Source organism: Mytilus californianus, unplaced genomic scaffold (genome assembly GCF_021869535.1).
Source record: "Mytilus californianus isolate M0D057914Y unplaced genomic scaffold, xbMytCali1.0.p SCAF_47, whole genome shotgun sequence".
NCBI lineage: Eukaryota > Metazoa > Mollusca > Bivalvia > Mytilida > Mytilidae > Mytilus > Mytilus californianus.
Window position 1 is genome coordinate 233,162 of NW_026262698.1, and position 10,103 is coordinate 243,264.

At 31.9% G+C, this 10,103-nt stretch overlaps 1 long non-coding RNA gene across 1 annotated transcript; it reads left to right on the top strand.

The window, feature by feature from the left end:
* Positions 1–616: 616 nt before the first annotated feature.
* LOC127700064 (uncharacterized) lies at positions 617–4,337 on the top strand. Its single transcript, XR_007981418.1, has 3 exons — positions 617–718; positions 2,075–2,365; positions 3,248–4,337. It is a non-coding gene; the product is annotated as an uncharacterized LOC127700064 (long non-coding RNA).
* The last annotated feature ends 5,766 nt before the right edge of the window (positions 4,338–10,103 follow it).

Consider the following 10,103-nt stretch of genomic DNA (forward strand, 5'->3'; position numbering starts at 1 on the left):
ATTGGTCGAGTACAGGTCGAGAATGGGTTAAGACTGTTTCAGACTGGTCGAGTAATAGTTGAGACTATTTTCAATAGCAAAGATAAGGGTCAAGTAAAAATCAGTACAGCCGAGTGTGGTTAAGACTGGGTCGAGTAATTTTAAGTAAAATTCAGAGCAATTCAGACTGGTCGAATAAATTTGATCTATGACACAATGTAAATACAAAATTAATAAAACAAGGGGGTTAGATGTAAAAAAAATATCAGAAAGACAACCATAACCTCTACAAAATGCCGCCAAATAATAAAATAACGTACACAGGTAAATGAAAATAATTTTCAAAACTATTTTTTTTACCTGTTATTAGCTATTAGCCTTTTCCAAACGACTTTATCTATTTTTCTTCTCGAACTGGGAACTTTTAGCTGTGATAATTGTGTGTGGTTATCAGGCTATTTATATATATATATATATATATATATATGATTGATCATCGAGTTGAAAAATTACCTGTTATTAATAAAAAAAAAAATTGATAACACCAAGTTAAAAAAAAATCATGTTCAAATCAGCAAAATTTGATATTGTCAAGGAATTGTTATTAATATGATTCTTTTATTTTTTGTAGGAAACTCTGTTCCTTCAGTTTACATCAAAATCGAGGGACTTGAAGACCCACTGTGTATGCATTTGAAAGTTCCAAAACACAAACAAAAGATTTTGATCAAACATGGCGGTAGGTACATGTATATTATCATCACAGGTATTTGTATTCTTTATATAAACGTGTACATATTAATATGATATTGCTCATGCATCCTTCATATTAGTGTTACAACTTTCAATGATTAAAACAAAATCTTTGGAAAGACGTAATGTTTGTTTATGAATGTCAAGATTTATCGAATGTAGGACAGAAAGTCACAGGACAAAAAGTCACAGACAAAAAGTCACAGGATAAAAAGTCACAATTCAGTTTAGAGATTATTTTTGATTGAACAAGAAAACTCTAATTTAAAATTTTTTGTTTTTGTTTTTTTCTTGAACAATATATATAAAGCAACTTTGTTATTAAAATTTATTCAATAAATATCAATAATGATCAAATAATTGTTATGAAAACAAAATGTCAAAGTGGCTTGGTACTAATATGAATTCATGGTGCCAAGAAATATATCCTTAGCATGATTAACATTTAATAAATTTTCATTTATCAAGGTTTATGAATAATTTCCTAAACTTAAAAATGGGTATATGTAATAAAATGAAATTTTTCAAGTTCTTTCTCTTATATATTCGAACAATTGTCAACACATTATTTGTGACTTTTTGTCCCATCAAATTTGTGACTTTATGTCCTGTGACTTTCTGTCCGTTTACCGATTTATCAACCTTCCAAATTGAAAAAAAATGCAATTAAATTAACCAGTGTCCATAAGTGCTGTTTGCTGCATAAGTCATTAACTGCTGGAATCAATTAATAATCTCGATGACCGTCACTTCCGGTTGCACGTCTCCTTCAAAGTTTGAATTTTGGTTAGAAGTAAGTTTTAAAAATAATATACATACAAATGCATATCTGACGGTAGTGATATTGTTTAACTGCACTATCAGAACATTATGCAGAGTAAATTAAATTCAAATTGAGCTAGCATGCAAATTCATTTGGCAATCTACGCGGGATGATACCAACCAAAATTTGACGAATAATTATTCTATCTTATCGTATATTTCTACAAAAGGGGCAGTGAAGATGCAAAAATTGTATGACTAATTACAATGAACAGAAATATAATACATTTTAACTTAAAAGTCATTTCAAAAAGAGCAGACATTATTATTTTGCGGTTTAGATTAGATTAAGACTAATTTTCACAAAATATCCTGCTACGTTGCAATAAATTCTCTTCTAATGTCATTTCATATCGTATTTGTCGTTAAATTTTCAAGTTTTCCATCATTACGATTTTTCCATTCAGTTTGTATTGATCATTTCGCTCCGTTTCAGTATTTCCAAACAAATCTTGAAGTTTGTTATAGAGTAGATTATAGAGTAGAATCAGTATTGATTTCTACCTTTTGTTTTTCGCAGATGAATCATTGGGAATAAAGACTAGCTTATGCGAAAGTACTGTCAAAAAAGAGGTGTATAGTGCTGACTATATCAATGCAGCCTATATTCCTGATCACCAAGTTACAATGTATCCAGACATGATTCTAGAGGATCTTACCTTTCGACAGTGGAACGACGGAGAAATTTGTGACTTACCTTTCCCCTCTAAGCAAATGAAGATTAAAGCATGCCGATCTGACGGGTCGCTGCGTGGACTACAATTCTATATTGATGCTTCAACTCCTAACACTGATTACAGCGGTATTCTAGGTAAGCGTATATCGTGCAAGTTCATAAGTTTATTTATTTGTATTGTGTATATCTATAAAGTAAATTTAAAAGCACACGTGCAAGACGATATCAAGCTCGTGTACCGGTCGCATTGTATATGCAAAATACAGTACTTCGTTTGTGTACAAAAAAATGAATACTGCTTTTGCGGCCGTTCTACATATATTAGTAGCATACATGTACATGTATAACCGCTGGTTTAAATATAATACGGAACTGGTATAATTAAGAAATACTCCTTTGGATAATTGAATTCATACCCATTTATCATGCAAAACTGAGAGTTACTATAGTGGTTACTTGTTTGAGGTGAAAAGATGGACATTATTCAAAAGGGAACAAAGACTTCTGAGCTGATGATACCTTCGGGAACTAGGAGTCCACTAGCAGCGGTATCTACCTAGTGAAATACGAACAAAACGGTGGATATACGTCAACACAAAATAACCAAATGACATTTGAGTGTCAACATACAGTCCTCATCAATAGAGAGTGCCCCTGTAGAATATGTCACAGAAAGCATATTAAATCTGTCTTCAGCACAAATGTACGTTTAAAAATCTGGTATTTCCCATAAGTTCAAATTAATCAATCAATCTTGTAACACAACACACATATGTAGATTTTCATAAAATAACAATACCCCTACATTCAGAATTTTAGGTCCTCAATGCGCTCCAACTTCGTACTATATTTTGCCTTTTTAACTTACTTGATTAGATCGTCACTGATGAGTCGTACACAATTTTAATCCTGGTATCTATGATGAGTTTCAGTTCTTTAGCCATATATGCAGTAAATACTGCAATAGTGAACACAGGATGAATATATTTTAACCTCATTTTTAAAAATACATTACAGGGCCGTTGGCAAACATGAAACTTCACAAATTCGACACTCACAGGGAAGGACAAGACAAAACAGTAGCTAATATAGTGGTAAAGAATGCCAACAAGAAATATGAATTCAAGTCAGTTTTAAGATATGGAGTAAGCAGATTGTCACAGCAGTGTTGGGAGACTACGGATACTGACTTTCTAAATCTTGACTAGCAAAAGAACAATATTCATTGAATATATAATTTAATCATCAAATCTTTAAAAACATTTTCTGAATTAAAACGTCAAGTATTTCATGAGATAGTAAATACTTAAGCTTGGGACTCGGTGACATAGACATGGATTTTGTAAATAGTTGTTTTGGACTTCATGTTTGTTTTTGATAAACAAAAAAGTATACTTCTTCTTTCTTACATGTGAAAAATACATAAATGAATACAGATATGAAAATAATTCTGAAGTCATATACAAACTAATATTATTTTATAAAGATTATAGACACCATGGAAAATATATTTTTGGAAAAAGGTATATATTTATATTGGCCATTGACGCTTATCTTATATGCTCATATCTATTACACCCAGTAAAAATAATTATCACATAAAAGCCTATGACTGATTGTTGCTTGTATAATGTCCAGTGGCAAATATTTCATGCAAATTAAGCATATGAGTAATGGCATATGAGTAAAGCATGGTCATGTCTGCAGTGAAGAGTATGGAACGCCAACACTATCTAAATGTCTTATTATGTCAATTTTGATAATATGATGTGCAGTTGTGAATCAGTTGATGAAGTAGCAAGATCACATTTACCATCAAACAACATGAAATGGAATTATGTGACCAGTACTAAAGTACGTGTAAAACCTAAAGTCTAGAAGAAGAAACAACTGCAAACTTAAAATAAAATACATTAAAAGATATGTACTCTGAAAAGGGAAGGTGAGCTTTTTATGTTCCTTATGCGACATTCGTCCGATAGTTAGATGTTAAGACCAGAAAGGATAATGGAATCACATCCCCGAAAGAAAAAAAAGTTGAATAAATCTTCCTACAGTATAGAGAACAAAAATCAGAAATCACTATTGTGTGTAAATACAATTTATATCTCGGTACAATTAACTGTAACCAAATTGTCTTCCTATTGTAACTGTTATATTTCTAATTTAGTGATTTAAAAACAAAAATATTTTTCCAATGGACATTTTTCATGCCGATGCTTTTTATAGCTTACTATACGGTTTTGAGTTTGCTCATTGTTGAGGTCGTAAGGTGACCTATTTAGTACATTTGCTTACATTCATGTAATTTGAACAGTTGTTTCATTGTCAATCATATCACATGTCTTTATTTTTTTTATATTTCTATGCAAGTGTGTCACTGATGAATTAGACCAATTTATTATGATTATTTTGCTTCATTCGCATCTTGTCATATTAAAATAATGACCTCCTTCGTATTATTTTTTTCATAAGGAAGCATTGCCTTGAATAAATTTTTGAATGGTTAAAAAACAGCATACCTTTTCATTCATTTCACTACTTCAGTATACGTTGACATGATTGAAGATATGAAACTTCACAAATTCGACACTTACAGAGAAGGAAAAGACCAAAGGGACAATAATAACACGTTAGTCGTAGAAAGACAGACAAAATCATGGACGAACAACGAGCCACAAAACACTACACACAACCTGTTCAAAATACATAACCAGTGTCCAATCTTCACTAATAAGGCAAAGCGTGGACACAGGTGCTATATTTCAATCAGATTGCGCTATACAATTATATGCTAACCAACACAAAGTTCAATTCAAAACGGGGAAGAACTCATGCAGTTGCTCTGTACTTCTCAACAGTTTGTGCTCCACTAGTGACATGTTTACTGTTTCTCCTGTTGAAATGCGCAAATTAGTAATACAGTAGGGTGTTGAGAAATGTCTCTTGTCTAATCAAAGACATTAAGTTTTGGACGACATGATTTCATATCATTATGTTACTTGTACAAATGTAAGTACTCTGAGCTTGCTTTCAGTTACTGCGACCATTCTTTATTGTGGTAAAATTTGTAGATCGTGTTTTGTTTTTATCATGTATTTTACCGTTATTTCAGAGTTACTGAAAAAGTTAAAATAACAAAAATACCGAACTCCAAGGGAAATTCAAAACGGAAAGTCCTTTATAAACTGGCAAAATCAAAAGCTCAAACACATCTAACGAATGGAAAACGACTGTCATATTCCTGACTTGGTACAGGCATTTCCTTATGTAGAAAATGGTGGATTAAACTGATTGTTTCTTTTCGGTTTAAAACTTGTTTATACATCTGTCTATATACCTTTTCTCTATTTGGAAATTCGACACTTGACCCGATAATTTGTGACACTTAAACTATTGACGTCATACAACAGTCAGTTTTCTTTTGTGGAGTCAGACATTTTCTCTTATGACGACACACTTTTACATGAATATCTGTAATGTCCTGTACAAAAGGACAAATAGAATAGAATGAATTGTTCAAGACTGTATCATGCCTTCTAGATGTTTTTTGGTTATTTTTTGTCGTTTGTCTATTGTCCCATTAAAGATATCCCACGTTTCCTTTTACTCATACTAGTATTGCACAAGTTTTAAAGCATAATGATAGATGTAATTTCTCTACATACTAGTAATCGAATGTGATGTTTGAAATGAAAATCTATTTTGAAGACAGACGATAGACAAGATCATTACATACAGAAATCTAGCACAGGCATCAAAACTGTACTAGAAATACAACACAGAACATGTGGGCAAAAGCAACATATACCTCTGTTAAACAATTTAGTGTGCTCAGGAAGGATACGAAGTTCCTACTTCACTAGACCCGATGTGATTGCATATCTTAAATGATTTTCACGAAGTAAATATCATGTTAAATCATGGGGTTCTTATAGTTGTGGAGCAATCTAGTATTGCGAAATTCGAGTAAGATAGCTACCAATTTCACTAACAAGTTGATTAATGTACTATAAAAAACAAGTTCTCATCATCTAAAAACATTTTGACAGCAGACAAACAATGAGAAGATAAATACTCTTTATAAATAAGAAGATGTGGTATGAGTGCCAATGAGACAACTCTCCATCCAAGTCACAATGTATTATAAAGTTAACAATTATAGTTCAAAGTACGGCCTTCAACATGGAGCCTTGGCTCACACCGAACAGCAAACTATAAAGGGCCCCAACATGACTAGTGTAAAACAATTCAAACAGGAAAACCGACGGTCTAATCTATATAAAAAACGAGAAACGAGAAACATTTATGAACCACACAAACAAACGACAGCAACTGAACACTGACAGGTTCCTGACTTAGGACAGGTGCATAAAAATGCAGCTCTATCTACATATACATTTTGGGTGACACTGAAGCAATATATTCCCAGCAAAACACACCTAATAGTGTTTACAACATTGATTTAACGTTAATCAACAGAAAAATTCATCCTTACATAAAATGTTCATGAACAATGTTGTTACATCATAATTGAAAATACAGGATGGAAACTACTTCATACTTAAAAAAAAACCAACATTTTCATCGTTTTCTTTTAACACTAAAATTATCATCATTATGGAAGAAAAAAAGAACCTTTTTATTTGTTGCAATCCTATTTGCCAAATGATTGCTTGTGTCATCCCACTTGAAAATCAAAAGCATGTAAAACAAACAAAAGCTTTATAATATTACAATAATAAAAATGTCATTCCAATCTCTATAGATGCAACACCATAAATAATTAAACCCCTTTTATTGCAAAATTATCACTTCAATATACCTTCACATCGTTGTAAGTAAAATATAATCTATCATCAATCTTATCATCATTTACAACGACACATTTGAGCTTCCAAAAAATATCAACTCCAGATAGAGATATTCAACTTTATATTTTTCTCAACGTTGTTTCGCACTTAAAAATGTTCATTATTTAACCATCAAATACATGTACTATATAATTAAACATGATAAATTAAAAAATATTGTTTATGTTTAAGGGGGAAAATAGTCAAATATAATATCAGTAATTTAAATATTCAATAACTGTTTATTTGTTTTATTTTGTTCGTTGTTTACATGTGATCTGAGTAGGCCCGGTAAGACCCCTTTTTGGCCTCAAAATATAGCATTTCAAAAATTTGTTAAAAATGTAAACGTTTAGCTATTTATTGGGAAGTAGTGTACTTTTGTTACATAACTATGAGCTGGTTTTGACAATGCAATGTACATACATCACGTAATAGCATCATTAATTCATGCAAAATTACGGAAATCTTCACGGTTTTTGTCTAAAATGGAGATGGCCGCACTTGTGTTCAGCCTTAATATTTAAACATATGCTGTATTTGATGATAATACATAACATTTATAAAGGTTAAGACTGAACACGAATGCGGCCACTTCCTTTTTAGACAAAAACCATCTGAAAAGTGACGTTTTGTAGCATATTTGATAGATTTTTCATATTTAAGCTTGAATTTAGGCGTCTTTCATGACCATATCAGTTCAAATCTTATACATAAACTAATTGAATCTACTGAAGAAGACACTTAAGTGTTTAAAAAATGTCAAAAATCTTTCATCAGATGTACTTCAAATTTTAGGGCAAAATAAGCCTTTACCGGACCTTGATGAAACAATTTTGCGGCAATCTCAAAACATGTCTACTAATTTTCCTTATACCAAAACTGTTTACTGGGGTGTAAAAATCACATGACCTTGTTCCATCCGACAGTTATAGCAATGCAAAATAGGAGCGGCCTTTTGATTGTGCAGCATGTATAAAACGTCAGTTCAGAATTGGAACGTTAAATCTGATGCCTCGTGTAGCGAATGTGCAGCACATTCTTCACGTTAAACTCTTGTGACAACTCTTGGAGAATCTGTAAGAGGCCTATTGCAAGGACAGTTTTTTTGCCCTATCCAACAGACCCTCATTTTACAATATCATCTTAAATTTTACATTATAATATATTCCTTATGGTAGAGCGACATTGCAAAATCAACATATTAGATTTTAATTTAACGTGTTTTCGTCCAAATGTATATGTAATACTTGCTGCTGGACGTTGCAAGAAGTAATCAATCAATCCTTCCCCTTGCCATTGCATTTAAATAGTTCATTGCGTAATTAATTGTCAAAGGCGAAATGTATACAATTGGAATATATAAATTCACTTTATTCTCTTAACTTCGCTCTGCATGATTTGGTAAGTGTTGTTTCGCGGCATTGGATTCAGTATGATTCGTGTATTTATTTAGCACATGGTCGATGCCTCTACTGGTGGAATTTCAGTCTGAGAGTGATACATTATAAGTGTAAATTCAGAGTTAAAAAAAAACCCATCAAAGATGGTTTATGATTTTTAAAATGCGCAAGACGCGTGTTTCGTCAACATCACATTAGACTTTAGACGATTTCCAAGTCCCCGTTTCATTTTTTTTTTATTAAATAATATATTATATTAAACTTATTTGGCCTGTTTTCAATGATTTGTTAAAGACTCAATGAAAAATGATAAGTAATTATTCCTTTTTGCAAATTTGAAATGTATGTGAATGTCCCCCTCAATTCTAATCATACTAAACTTATTTTTGTAAACAAGATAATAGGATTACTGAACAGATTTTATAATTAAGAATGACAATATTTATTGAAATAAGTAAGACAGTGTACGCCACAATACATACATTTTAAGAATTCTCTTTCATCATATAAACGTCTTCTTTTATTATTTGCTGATAAAAAAAAATATAAACAAACATAATGCGGCAAGAAACCAATATTATATCCAGCGATAAGAAGCATTAAACTGACTAATAGTGAAAGAAACGTTTTCGATAATAACAAACGAGAAAATCGTAAATCTAGAAGGTAGGCCGTCCCACTTCTTGTATTTGAACATTCTAAATTAAGATTTCACAAAAACATATGGAACTACTGTATTACATATTGTCTTACAAATCTACATTATGCGCATTTTCGATACTGAAATGGTGCAACCTGTTTTCCAGGACTCTGACATCACTGTTGCTAACTTCAATTAGCTTATCGTTGTTAAATGATAAATCTCGCTTTATTGTGCTGACAATTTATGATATATCATAATGTTTTCTCAAGTATAAAAAGCAGTTGAATAAGAGATACAAAATTGGGACGAGATGAAGTTAAATATAAATTATATTTTCATTTCTTTGCTTTGTACATGGACATTCATTTTCTATTGTGCAACTGAGGAAACTGACCAGGTAAATAATACTATTTATCTTCATGTTTGTGTCATTTTGTAGCTAAAGTCCTTCGTCATTTGCAAAAGATTTCCCTAGGGGTGTATGATCCTTAATGAGTGCAGTTTAAAAAAGAAAATTGTTAAAAGCGCAGGATGCTTTTCATTTTTATATTTTCCCAAGGGTGACTGGGGAATAGAAATATGCTACTTTGGTTTTCTTTCGACTATTAAAAAAACTCTTGACAAAGTTGAGCGTCCGTCCGACTGTGCGGGAATTATAAGAAACAGATACGTCCGGTCAGAATAGGGACGTTAAATCCTTTGTTTCGTGTAGAAAGAGTGCCAGGCTCTATGCACGTGTTTCTGTTGTTTCGTTGTCCAAATGTACTGTATTGTATTGTTAATTTGCGTAATTCTCTGTCCGTAATGTTGAACTGTATTCATGTCATGTAATGGTGTCATTTTACTGTTATATTTAACATTGCCATAAAAGTGCGAGGTTTGGCTAGCCACAAAACCAGGTTCAACCCACCATTTTTTTCTTAAAATGTCCTGTACCCAGTCAGGAAAATGGCCATTGTTATATTATAGTTCGT